A 14,788-nucleotide genomic window follows, 5' to 3' on the forward strand; every position below is an offset into this window, starting at 1 on the left:
GTAGGGCCTGATCCAGCAGTAGAACAGTAGGGCCTGATCCAGCAGTACCACAGTAGGGCCTGATCCAGCAGTAGAACAGTAGGGCCTGATCCAGCAGTAGAACAGTAGGGCCTGATCCAGCAGTAGAACAGTAGGGCCTGATCCAGCAGTACCACAGTAGGGCCTGATCCAGCAGTACCACAGGAGGGCCTGATCCAGCAGTACCACAGGAGGGCCTGATCCAGCAGTAGCACAGTAGGGCCTGATCCAGCAGTAGAACAGTAGGGCCTGATCCAGCAGTAGAACAGTAGGGCCTGATCCAGCAGTAGAACAGTAGGGCCTGATCCAGCAGTACCACAGTAGGGCCTGATCCAGCAGTAGAACAGTAGGGCCTGATCCAGCAGTAGAACAGTAGGGCCTGATCCAGCAGTAGAACAGTAGGGCCTGATCCAGCAGTACCACAGTAGGGCCTGATCCAGCAGTACCACAGTAGGGCCTGATCCAGCAGTACCACAGGAGGGCCTGATCCAGCAGTACCACAGTAGGGCCTGGTCTGGCAGTACCACAGGAGGGCCTGATCCGGCAGTACCACAGGAGGGCCTGGTCTGGCAGTACCACAGGAGGGCCTGGTGTGGCAGTACCACAGGAGGGCCTGGTCTGGCAGTACCACAGGAGGGCCTGGTCCGGCAGTACCACAGGAGGGCCTGGTCTGGCAGTACCACAGGAGGGCCTGGTCCGGCAGTACCACAGGAGGGCCTGAACCAGCAGTACCACAGGAGGGCCTGGTCTGGCAGTACCACAGTAGGGCCTGAACCAGCAGTACCACAGGAGGGCCTGGTCTGGCAGTACCACAGTAGGGCCTGAACCAGCAGTACCACAGGAGGGCCTGGTCTGGCAGTACCACAGTAGGGCCTGAACCAGCAGTACCACAGGAGGGCCTGGTCTGGCAGTACCACAGTAGGGCCTGAACCAGCAGTACCACAGGAGGGCCTGGTCTGGCAGTACCACAGTAGGGCCTGAACCAGCAGTACCACAGGAGGGCCTGGTCTGGCAGTACCACAGTAGGGCCTGAACCAGCAGTACCACAGGAGGGCCTGGTCTGGCAGTACCACAGTAGGGCCTGAACCAGCAGTACCACAGGAGGGCCTGGTCTGGCAGTACCACAGGAGGGCCTGATCCAGCAGTACCACAGGAGGGCCTGATCCAGCAGTACCACAGGAGGGCCTGATCCAGCAGTACCACAGGAGGGCCTGATCCAGCAGTACCACAGTAGGGCCTGATCCAGCAGTACCACAGGAGGGCCTGATCCAGCAGTACCACAGGAGGGCCTGATCCAGCAGTACCACAGGAGGGCCTGATCCAGCAGTACCACAGGAGGGCCTGATCCAGCAGTACCACAGGAGGGTCCGGCAGTACCACAGTAGGGCCTGATCCAGCAGTACCACAGTAGGGCCTGATCCAGCAGTACCACAGGAGGGCCTGGTCCAGCAGTACCACAGGAGGGCCTGATCCAGCAGTACCACAGGAGGGCCTGGTCCAGCAGTACCACAGGAGGGCCTGATCCAGCAGTACCACAGTAGGGCCTGATCCAGCAGTAGAACAGTAGGGCCTGATCCAGCAGTACCACAGTAGGGCCTGATCCAGCAGTAGAACAGTAGGGCCTGATCCAGCAGTACCACAGTAGGGCCTGATCCAGCAGTAGAACAGTAGGGCCTGATCCAGCAGTAGAACAGTAGGGCCTGATCCAGCAGTACCACAGTAGGGCCTGATCCAGCAGTACCACAGTAGGGCCTGATCCAGCAGTACCACAGGAGGGCCTGATCCAGCAGTACCACAGTAGGGCCTGGTCTGGCAGTACCACAGGAGGGCCTGATCCGGCAGTACCACAGGAGGGCCTGGTCTGGCAGTACCACAGGAGGGCCTGGTCTGGCAGTACCACAGGAGGGCCTGGTCTGGCAGTACCACAGGAGGGCCTGGTCCAGCAGTACCACAGGAGGGCCTGATCCAGCAGTACCACAGGAGGGCCTGATCCAGGAGTACCACAGGAGGGCCTGGTCCGGCAGTACCACAGTAGGGCCTGATCCAGCAGTACCACAGTAGGGCCTGATCCAGCAGTACCACAGGAGGGCCTGGTCCAGCAGTACCACAGGAGGGCCTGATCCAGCAGTACCACAGGAGGGCCTGGTCCAGCAGTACCACAGGAGGGCCTGGTCCGGCAGTACCACAGGAGGGCCTGATCCAGCAGTACCACAGTAGGGCCTGGTCCGGCAGTACCACAGTAGGGCCTGATCCAGCAGTACCACAGTAGGGCCTGATCCAGCAGTACCACAGGAGGGCCTGGTCCAGCAGTACCACAGGAGGGCCTGATCCAGCAGTACCACAGGAGGGCCTGGTCCAGCAGTACCACAGGAGGGCCTGGTCCGGCAGTACCACAGGAGGGCCTGATCCGGCAGTACCACAGGAGGGCCTGGTCCGGCAGTACCACAGTAGGGCCTGGTCCGGCAGTACCACAGGAGGGCCTGGTCCGGCAGTACCACAGTAGGGCCTGATCCAGCAGTACCACAGGAGGGCCTGATCCAGCAGTACCACAGGAGGGCCTGATCCAGCAGTACCACAGTAAGGCCTGATCCAGCAGTACCACAGTAGGGCCTGATCCAGCAGTACCACAGTAGGGCCTGATCCAGCAGTACCACAGGAGGGCCTGATCCAGCAGTACCACAGTAGGGCCTGATCCAGCAGTACCACAGGAGGGCCTGGTCCAGCAGTACCACAGTAGGGCCTGATCCAGCAGTACCACAGTAGGGCCTGATCCAGCAGTACCACAGGAGGGCCTGGTCCAGCAGTACCACAGGAGGGCCTGGTCCAGCAGTACCACAGGAGGGCCTGGTCCAGCAGTACCACAGGAGGGCCTGGTCCAGCAGTACCACAGTAGGGCCTGATCCAGCAGTACCACAGTAGGGCCTGATCCAGCAGTACCACAGTAGGGCCTGGTCCAGCAGTACCACAGTAGGGCCTGATCCAGCAGTACCACAGTAGGGCCTGATCCAGCAGTACCACAGTAGGGCCTGGTCCAGCAGTACCACAGGAGGGCCTGATCCAGCAGTACCACAGTAGGGCCTGATCCAGCAGTACCACAGTAGGGCCTGGTCCAGCAGTACCACAGGAGGGCCTGATCCAGCAGTACCACAGTAGGGCCTGGTCCAGCAGTACCACAGGAGGGCCTGATCCAGCAGTACCACAGGAGGGCCTGATCCAGCAGTACCACAGTAGGGCCTGATCCAGCAGTACCACAGTAGGGCCTGATCCAGCAGTACCACAGGAGGGCCTGATCCAGCAGTACCACAGGAGGGCCTAGTCCGGCAGTACCACAGTAGGGCCTGATCCAGCAGTACCACAGTAGGGCCTGATCCAGCAGTACCACAGTAGGGCCTGGTCCAGCAGTACCACACTAGGGCCTGATCCAGCAGTACCACAGTAGGGCCTGATCCAGCAGTACCACAGTAGGGCCTGATCCAGCAGTACCACAGGAGGGCCTGATCCAGCAGTACCACAGTAGGGCCTGATCCAGCAGTACCACAGTAGGGCCTGATCCAGCAGTACCACAGTAGGGCCTGATCCAGCAGTACCACAGTAGGGCCTGATCCAGCAGTGCCACAGTAGGGCCTGATCCAGCAGTACCACAGGAGGGCCTGATCCAGCAGTACCACAGTAGGGCCTGGTCCAGCAGTACCACAGTAGGGCCTGATCCAGCAGTGCCACAGTAGGGCCTGATCCAGCAGTACCACAGGAGGGCCTGATCCAACAGTACCACAGTAGGGCCTGATCCAGCAGTACCACAGTAGGGCCTGGTCCAGCAGTACCACAGGAGGGCCTGATCCAGCAGTACCACAGTAGGGCCTGATCCAGCAGTACTCAAATGGTTCTACAGCTGCACCATATGCTGAGCACTTGTTGGCTGCTTTTCCTTCATTCTGCGGTTCAGCTCATCCCAAACCATCTCAATTCGGTTGAGATCGGGTGAATGTGAAGACCAGGTCATCTGATGCAGCACTCCATCACTGTCATTCTTGGTCAAATAGCCCTTACACAGCCTGGAGGTGTGTTGGGTCATTGACCTGTTGAAAAACAAATGATAGTCCCATTAAGCTCAAAGCAGATGGGATGGAGTATCATTGCAGAATGCTGTGGTAGCCATGCTGGTTAAATGTGCCTTGAACTCTAAATAAATCACTGACAGTGTCACCAGGAAAGAACACCCACACCATCACACCTCCTCCTCCATGCTTCACGGTGGGAACCACACACCATCACACCTCCTCCTCCATGCTTCACGGTGGGAACCACACACCATCACACCTCCTCCTCCATGCTTCACGGTGGGAACCACACACCATCACACCTCCTCCTCCATGCTTCACGGTGGGAACCACACACCATCACACCTCCTCCTCCATGCTTCACGGTGGGAACCACACACCATCACACCTCCTCCTCCATGCTTCACGGTGGGAACCACACACCATCACACCTCCTCCTCCATGCTTCACGGTGGGAACCACACACCATCACACCTCCTCCTCCATTCTTCACGGTGGGAACCACACATGCGGAGATCATCCATTCACCTACTCTGCGTCTCACAAAGACACAGCAGTTGGAACCAAAAATCTCAAATTTCGACCCATCATACCAAAGGACAAATTTCAACTGGTCTAAAGTCCATTGCTCGTGTTTCTTAGCCCAAGCAAGTCTCTTCTTATTATTGGTGTCCGTTAGTAGTGGTTTCTTTGCAGCAATTCAACAATGAGGGCCCGATTCACTCAGTTTCCTCTGAACAGTGTCTGTTACTTGAACTCTGTGAAGCATTTATTTGGGCTGGTAACTCTAATGAACTTATCCTCTGCAGCAGAGGTAACTCTGAGTCTTCCTTTCCTGTGGCGGTCCTCATGAGAGTCAGTTTCATCATAGCGCTTGATGGTTTTTGCGACCGCACTTGAAGAAACTTTCTTGAAGAAAGTTCTTGAGATTTTCCACATTGACTGACCTTCATGTCTTAACGTAACAATGGACTGTTGTTTCACTTTGCTTATTTGCCATAATATGGACTTGGTCTTTTACCAAATAGGGATATCTTCTGTATACCACCCTTACCTTGTCACAACACAGCTGATTGGCTCAAACGCATTAAGAAGCAAATCAATTCCACAAATGAACTTTTAACAAGGCACACCTGTTTTGATGTACAGTTGAAGTCAGAAATGTACATACACTTAGGTTGGAGTAATTAAAACTCATTTTTCAACCACTCCACAAAATTATTGTTAACAAACTATAGTTTTGGCAAGTCGGTTAGGACATCTACTTTGTGCATGACACAAGTAATTTTTACAACAATTGTTTACAGAGATTATTTCACTGTATCACAATTCCAGTGGGTCAGAAGTTTACTTACACTAAGTTGACTGTGCCTTTAAACACCTTGGAAAGTTCCAGAAAATGATGTCATGGCTTTAGAAGCTTCTGATAGGCTATTGACATCATTTGAGTCAATTGGAGGTGTACCTGTGGATGTATTTCAAGGCCTACCTTCAAACTCAATGCCTCTTTGCTTGACATCATGGGAAGATCAAAAGAAATCATTCAAGACCTCAGAAAGAATATTGTAGACCTCCACAAGTCTGGTTCATCCTTGGGAGCAATTTCAAAACTCCTGAAGGTACCACATTCATCTGTACAAACAATAGTACGCAAGTATAAACACCATGGGACCACGCAGCCGTCATACCGCTCAGGAAGGAGACGGGTTCTGTCTCCTAGAAATTAACGTACTTTGGTGCGAAAAATGCAAATCAATCCCAGAACAACCGCAAAGGACCTTGTGAAGATGCTGGAGGAAACATGTGCAAAAGTATCTATATCCACAGTAAAACGAGTCCTATATCGGCATAACCTGAAAGGCCGCTCAGCAAGGAAGAAGCCACTGCTCCAAAACCAACATTAAAAAAGCGGACTACGGTTTGCAACTGCACATGGGGACAAAGATCGTACTTTTTGGAGAAATGTCCTCTGGTCTGATGAAACAAAAATAGAACTGTTTGGCCATAATGACCATCGTTCTGTCTGTAGGAAAAAGGGGGATGCTTGCAAGCCGGAGAACACCATCCCAACCGTGAGGTACGGGGGTGGCAGCATCATGTTGTTGGGGTGCTTTGCTGCAGGAGGGACTGGTGCACTTCACAAATTAGATGGCATCATGAGACAGGAAAACTATGCGGATATATTGAAGCAACATCTCAAGACATCAATCAGGAAGTTAAAGCTTGGTCGCAAATGGGTCTTCCAAATGGACAATGACCCCAAGCATACTTCCAAAGCTGTGGCAAAATGGCTTAAGGACAACAAAGTCAAGGTATTGGAGTGGCCATCACAAAGCCCCGACCTCAATCTTATAGAACATTTGTGGGCAGAACTGAAAAAGCATTTGCGAGCAAGGAGGCTTACAAACCTGACTCAGTTACACCAGCTCTTTCAGTAGGAATGGGCCAATATTCACCCAACTTATTGTGGAAGGCGACCCAAAACTTTTGACCCAACTTAAACAATTCAAAGGCAATGCTACCAAATACTAATTGAGTGTTTGTAAACTTCTGACCCACTGGGAATGTGATGAAAGAAATAAAAGCTGAAATAAATAATTCTCTCTACTATTATTCTGACATTTCACATTCTTAAAATAAAGTGGTGATCCTAACTGACCTAAAACAGGGAATATTTACTAGGATTAAATGTCAGGAATTGTGAAAAACTGAGTTTAAATGTGTTTGGCTAAGGTGTATGTAAACTTCAGACTTCAACTGTATATTTAGGTTGCCCAAGTTTCATACAGTTTTTCACCACATAGAGGAGAGGGATTGAATTACACCTTGAAAATATGATGAACAGTTGTCTTGATGATCTTCTTAGTGTCTGTATGTCAACATCTAGGGTGAGAGCAGACTAAGGAGAATGTGGACATCGGAAGATGCATGTTTCATGTTTGTGGTTGTGGGAAGCTTTATCTCTGGTAAAAGCATTCAAAACCAACGTTAATTTCCACAGATTATGATTATTCGTATTTAGCTGAGGTGTACTTCCGACTTCAACTGTATTTTAATGTGTTTAACTACGTGATTCCATGTTCAATACTATTGGGCCATTATCATGTCAATCAAGGCTTGAATAGAAATGTAGTTCACACCCTGGATTTGGATACTAACACAGTCACTACAGTCCCATTAGTTTTCATTGCAGCCTTATTTGAGTGCTGTGGTAATGTGCAAATTTGTACAGAATGGGGTTAGTCAACAGTACACGTTTCAGATTATGTATACTGGTTAGCTAGTCTAGCTAGCTACATTACACGTTTCTAATTTTGACAGAAAGTGGCTTCATTTCAAGCTAAAGCGTACTGTTAGCTAGCTAGCTAACGATACGTGTATTATGTTATTATTCGTATCCCAGAACCGTTTGCTTTGCTAGTTGGAGCCTAATGTTAGCTAGCTACCATTGAAGCTAGTTGGTTAGCTCCTAGCAGATTCAAGCAGGGTAACTCACCCCATTCCGTACAAATGTGCGCAACCGCGACATTCAAACGAGGCTACAAAGAAAACTAATAGGACTGTAGCGACTGTGTTGACTTCAAAATCTGGGGTGTGAACTACGTTTCTATTCAAGCGTTGATCGAGATGGTAATGGCTCTATAGTATTGGAGAAAAGGTGAAAAAACTGACCCTCCGTTACATCGTGTCATGTCGTAATGTACAGCACGCATAAAGCTACTATTTCTGTCTTACAATCTCTCTCCACCAGGTGTAGCACTTCTCTCATTGTTTAAAAACAAGAAATGGACAGTGATGGGGTAAGGGGGATACCTAGTCATTTTTTGTATCGTCACTGTAAGTGATCGTCACTCTCAAAGCAGCTGTTTACTTCTAAGATCACTTTAGCACTGCCCTAAAAACACGATTCAAAATTTGACACAAACCTTCAAATAGGTATATAATGACACATTATATAAACTCTTTATAGTGTTTTATTTACATTTTAGAGGCGATAAGGTGATAAGTTGGACAGATCGAGTGAAAAAAAGCAATTTTCCCACACGACATCTGTCCTTCTCACTATCACGTATTAGTTTCGCTTCCCCACCCGCCATTTTTTTAAAGACCCGACGGGGTCTCAGGCAGCGTTTAGGTCATGTCATTGATTTTGTTGGAAAGGGGACAAATTGGCTATTACAATGATGTTGACATTACAGTTGATCTGGCAGTAGAAATTTGGCAGAAATTTGACAAACTGACTTGTTTGAAAGGTGGCATCCTATGACGGTGCCAAGTTGAATGTCACTGAGCTCTTCAGTACGGGCCATCCTACTGCCACTGTTTGTCTATGGAGATTGCATGGGTGTGTGCTCGGTTTTATTCAGCAATGGGTGTGGCTGAAATAACTGAATAACACTAATTTGAAGGGGTGTACTATGGTGTAGATATACTACAGGAACAATAAAGATAATAGATTGTTCTTCAGATCTCAAACTTCATCATTTTTTAAGAAAAATCATATGAATTATTGAACATTTCTAAATAAAAAGAGAAATAAAAGTTACAACACCAGCATGTTGTTTTCATAAATCACCGCTTCATTTCCAAAATCAATAAAGAATGATGGGAAAAAACTGTCAATGAAATTATGGGCAGAAATACACATTCAACTTTCATCACATCAGATGGCTTATTCATCACAAAACCATTTGATGTTGCCAATTATTTTAATGATTACTTCATTGGCAAAGTGGTCAAACTTAGGCAGGAAATGCCAACAATGAACAGTGAGCCATCATATTCATGCATAAAAAAAACTAAGAATGAAAGAAAACCATTGCAAGTTTGTAAAGTTAGTGTGGGAGAGGTGGGAAAATGATTGTTAACGATCATAACGGAAAACCTCCTGGCATTGACAACTTAGATGGAAAGCTACTGGGGATGGTAGCTAACTCTATAGCCACTCCTGTCTGTCATATTTTTAATCTGAGATGAGAGGAACGTCTTTGTCCTCAGGCCTGGAGGGAAGCCAAAGTGATTGGTTACTGGTTCTAACAGCAGGCCTATAAGCTCTTAGCAAACTATTGGAACAAATGCTCTTACAGCAAATACAATGCTATTTCTCTGTAAAGAAATGAACAGCAGACTTTCAGCATGCTTATAGAGAAGGGAACTCAACATGTACTACACTGACACTAATGACTGTGATTAGTTGAAATAAGTTGATAAGAAGATTGTGGGAGCTGTACTGTTAGATTTCAGTACAGCCATTTGACATTATTGACTAAAACCTGTTGTTAAGAAAATTTATGTGTTATGGCTTTTCAACCTCTGCCATATTGTGGTCTCAGAGCTATCTATTTAATAGAACTCAGGTGGTTTTCTTTAATGGAAGCTTCTCTAACGTCAAACATAAAAAGTGTGGTGTACCACAGGGCAGCTTTCTAGGACCTCTACTCTTTTAAATGTTTACCAATGTCCTACCACCGGCATTAAACAAAGCATGTGTGTCCACGTATGCTAATGATTCAAGTATATACACATCAGCAACCACAGCTAATGAAGTCACTGAAACCCTTAACAAAGAGTTGCAGTCTGTTTTGGAATGGGTGGCCAGTAATAAACTGGTCCTGAACATCTCTAAAACTAAGAGCATTGTATTTGGTACAAATCATTCCTTAAGTTCTAGACCTCAGCTGAATCTGGTAATGAATGGTGTGGCTGTTGAACAAGTTGAGGAGACTAAATTACTTGGTGTTACCTTAGAATGTATGTAACCTGTCATGGTCAAAACACATAGATTCAATGGTTGTAAAGATGGGGAGAGATGTCCGTAACAAAGAGATGCTCTGCTTTTTTGACAGCGCGCTCCACAAAGCAAGTCCTGCAGGCTCTAGTTTTGTCTAATCTTGATTATTGTCCAGTCGTGTGGTCCAGCGTTGCTAAGAAAGACCTAGTTAAGCTGCAGCTGGCCCAGAACAGAGCGGCACGTTTTGCTCTTCATTGTAATCAGAGGGCTGATGTACATACTATGCTGCCAGTCTCTCTTGGCTCAGAGTTGGGGAGAGACTGACTGCATCACTTGTTTTTATAAGAAACATTTTGTGTGGAAAATTCCAAATTGTTTGCATAGTCAACTTACACACAGCAATGACACGTACCTATCCCACCAGACATGCCACCAAGGGTCTTTTCACAGTCCCCAAACCCAGAACAAATTCCAGAAAGAGTACAGTATTATACAGAGACATTATTGTATCGAACTTCCTTCCATCTCAAATAGCTCAAATAAACAGCAAACAGATGAAACAACACCTCACAACTCCTCTCCTCTAATGGACCCAGATAGTGTGTGTGTATTGATATGGACCCAGATAGTGTGTGTGTATTGATATGGACCCAGATAGTGTGTGTGTATTGATATGGACCCAGATAGTGTGTATGTATTGATATGGACCCAGATAGTGTGTGTGTATTGATATGGACCCAGATAGTGTGTATGTATTGATATGGATCCAGATAGTGTGTATGTATTGATATGGACCCAGATAGTGTGTGTGTATTGAAATGGACCCAGATAGTGTGTGTGTATTGATATGGACCCAGATAGTGTGTATGTATTGATATGGATCCAGATAGTGTGTATGTATTGATATGGACCCAGATAGTGTGTATGTATTGATATGGACCCAGATAGTGTGTATGTATTGATATGGATCCAGATAGTGTGTATGTATTGATATGGACCCAGATAGTGTGTGTGTATTGATATGGACCCAGATAGTGTGTGTGTATTGATATGGACCCAGATAGTGTGTGTGTATTGATATGGACCCAGATAGTGTGTATGTATTGATATGGACCCAGATAGTGTGTGTGTATTGATATGGACCCAGATAGTGTGTGTGTATTGATATGGACCCAGATAGTGTGTGTGTATTGATATGGACCCAGATAGTGTGTATGTATTGATATGGACCCAGATAGTGTGTGTGTATTGATATGGACCCAGATAGTGTGTATGTATTGATATGGATCCAGATAGTGTGTATGTATTGATATGGACCCAGATAGTGTGTGTGTATTGATATGGACCCAGATAGTGTGTATGTATTGATATGGACCCAGATAGTGTGTGTGTATTGATATGGACCCAGATAGTGTGTATGTATTGATATGGATCCAGATAGTGTGTATGTATTGATATGGACCCAGATAGTGTGTGTATTGATATGGACCCAGATAGTGTGTATGTATTGATATGGATCCAGATAGTGTGTATGTATTGATATGGATCCAGATAGTGTGTGTATTGATATGGATCCAGATAGTGTGTATGTATTGATATGGATCCAGATAGTGTGTGTATTGATATGGATCCAGATAGTGTGTATGTATTGATATGGATCCAGATAGTGTGTATGTATTGATATGGACCCAGATAGTGTGTATGTATTGATATGGACCCAGATAGTGTGTGTGTGTATTGATATGGACCCAGATAGTGTGTGTGTGTATTGATATGGACCCAGATAGTGTGTGTGTGTATTCATATGGACCCAGATAGTGTGTGTATTGATATGGACCCAGATAGTGTGTGTATTGATATGGACCCAGATAGTGTGTATGTATTGATATGGACCCAGATAGTGTGTATGTATTGATATGGACCCAGATAGTGTGTGTGTGTATTGATATGGACCCAGATAGTGTGTGTGTGTATTGATATGGACCCAGATAGTGTGTATGTATTGATATGGATCCAGATAGTGTGTATGTATTGATATGGACCCAGATAGTGTGTGTGTGTATTGATATGGACCCAGATAGTGTGTATGTATTGATATGGACCCAGATAGTGTGTATGTATTGATATGGATCCAGATAGTGTGTGTGTATTGATATGGACCCAGATAGTGTGTGTATTGATATGGACCCAGATAGTGTGTATGTATTGATATGGACCCAGATAGTGTGTATGTATTGATATGGACCCAGATAGTGTGTATGTATTGATATGGACCCAGATAGTGTGTGTGTATTGATATGGACCCAGATAGTGTGTGTGTATTGATATGGACCCAGATAGTGTGTGTGTATTGATATGGACCCAGATAGTGTGTATGTATTGATATGGACCCAGATAGTGTGTGTGTATTGATATGGACCCAGATAGTGTGTATGTATTGATATGGACCCAGATAGTGTGTGTGTATTGATATGGACCCAGATAGTGTGTGTATTGATATGGACCCAGATAGTGTGTATGTATTGATATGGACCCAGATAGTGTGTATGTATTGATATGGACCCAGATAGTGTGTATGTATTGATATGGACCCAGATAGTGTGTGTGTATTGATATGGACCCAGATAGTGTGTGTGTATTGATATGGACCCAGATAGTGTGTGTGTATTGATATGGACCCAGATAGTGTGTATGTATTGATATGGACCCAGATAGTGTGTGTGTATTGATATGGACCCAGATAGTGTGTATGTATTGATATGGATCCAGATAGTGTGTATGTATTGATATGGACCCAGATAGTGTGTGTGTATTGATATGGTCCCAGATAGTGTGTGTGTATTGATATGGACCCAGATAGTGTGTATGTATTGATATGGATCCAGATAGTGTGTATGTATTGATATGGACCCAGATAGTGTGTATGTATTGATATGGACCCAGATAGTGTGTATGTATTGATATGGATCCAGATAGTGTGTATGTATTGATATGGACCCAGATAGTGTGTGTGTATTGATATGGACCCAGATAGTTGTGTGTATTGATATGGACCCAGATAGTGTGTGTGTATTGATATGGACCCAGATAGTGTGTATGTATTGATATGGACCCAGATAGTGTGTGTGTATTGATATGGACCCAGATAGTGTGTGTATTGATATGGACCCAGATAGTGTGTGTGTATTGATATGGACCCAGATAGTGTGTATGTATTGATATGGACCCAGATAGTGTGTGTGTATTGATATGGACCCAGATAGTGTGTATGTATTGATATGGATCCAGATAGTGTGTATGTATTGATATGGACCCAGATAGTGTGTGTGTATTGATATGGACCCAGATAGTGTGTATGTATTGATATGGACCCAGATAGTGTGTGTGTATTGATATGGACCCAGATAGTGTGTATGTATTGATATGGATCCAGATAGTGTGTATGTATTGATATGGACCCAGATAGTGTGTGTGTATTGATATGGACCCAGATAGTGTGTATGTATTGATATGGATCCAGATAGTGTGTATGTATTGATATGGATCCAGATAGTGTGTGTATTGATATGGATCCAGATAGTGTGTATGTATTGATATGGATCCAGATAGTGTGTGTATTGATATGGATCCAGATAGTGTGTATGTATTGATATGGATCCAGATAGTGTGTATGTATTGATATGGACCCAGATAGTGTGTATGTATTGATATGGACCCAGATAGTGTGTGTGTGTATTGATATGGACCCAGATAGTGTGTGTGTGTATTGATATGGACCCAGATAGTGTGTGTGTGTATTCATATGGACCCAGATAGTGTGTGTATTGATATGGACCCAGATAGTGTGTGTATTGATATGGACCCAGATAGTGTGTATGTATTGATATGGACCCAGATAGTGTGTATGTATTGATATGGACCCAGATAGTGTGTGTGTGTATTGATATGGACCCAGATAGTGTGTGTGTGTATTGATATGGACCCAGATAGTGTGTATGTATTGATATGGATCCAGATAGTGTGTATGTATTGATATGGACCCAGATAGTGTGTGTGTGTATTGATATGGACCCAGATAGTGTGTATGTATTGATATGGACCCAGATAGTGTGTATGTATTGATATGGATCCAGATAGTGTCTGTGTATTGATATGGACCCAGATAGTGTGTATGTATTGATATGGATCCAGATAGTGTGTATGTATTGATATGGACCCAGATAGTGTGTATGTATTGATATGGACCCAGATAGTGTGTATGTATTGATATGGATCCAGATAGTGTGTATGTATTGATATGGACCCAGATAGTGTGTGTGTATTGATATGGACCCAGATAGTGTGTGTATTGATATGGACCCAGATAGTGTGTGTGTATTGATATGGACCCAGATAGTGTGTATGTATATATATGGACCCAGATAGTGTGTATGTATTGATATGGATCCAGATAGTGTGTGTGTATTGATATGGACCCAGATAGTGTGTATGTATTGATATGGACCCAGATAGTGTGTATGTATTGATATGGACCCAGATAGTGTGTGTATGTATTGATATGGACCCAGATAGTGTGTATGTATTGATATGGACCCAGATAGTGTGTATGTATTGATATGGATCCAGATAGTGTGTGTGTGTATTGATATGGACCCAGATATGTTGTGTATGTATTGATATGGACCCAGATAGTGTGTATGTATTGATATGGATCCAGATAGTATGTGTGTGTATTGATATGGACCCAGATAGTGTGTATGTATTGATATGGATCCAGATAGTGTGTGTGTGTATTGATATGGACCCAGATAGTGTGTATGTATTGATATGGACCCAGATATTTTGTGTGTGTATTGATATGGACCCAGATAGTGTGTATGTATTGATATGGACCCAGATAGTGTGTATGTATTGATATGGACCCAGATATTTTGTGTGTGTATTGATATGGACCCAGATAGTGTGTGTGTGTATTGATATG

The sequence above is a fragment of the Oncorhynchus keta genome, chromosome 4 (genome assembly GCF_023373465.1).
Source record: "Oncorhynchus keta strain PuntledgeMale-10-30-2019 chromosome 4, Oket_V2, whole genome shotgun sequence".
NCBI lineage: Eukaryota > Metazoa > Chordata > Actinopteri > Salmoniformes > Salmonidae > Oncorhynchus > Oncorhynchus keta.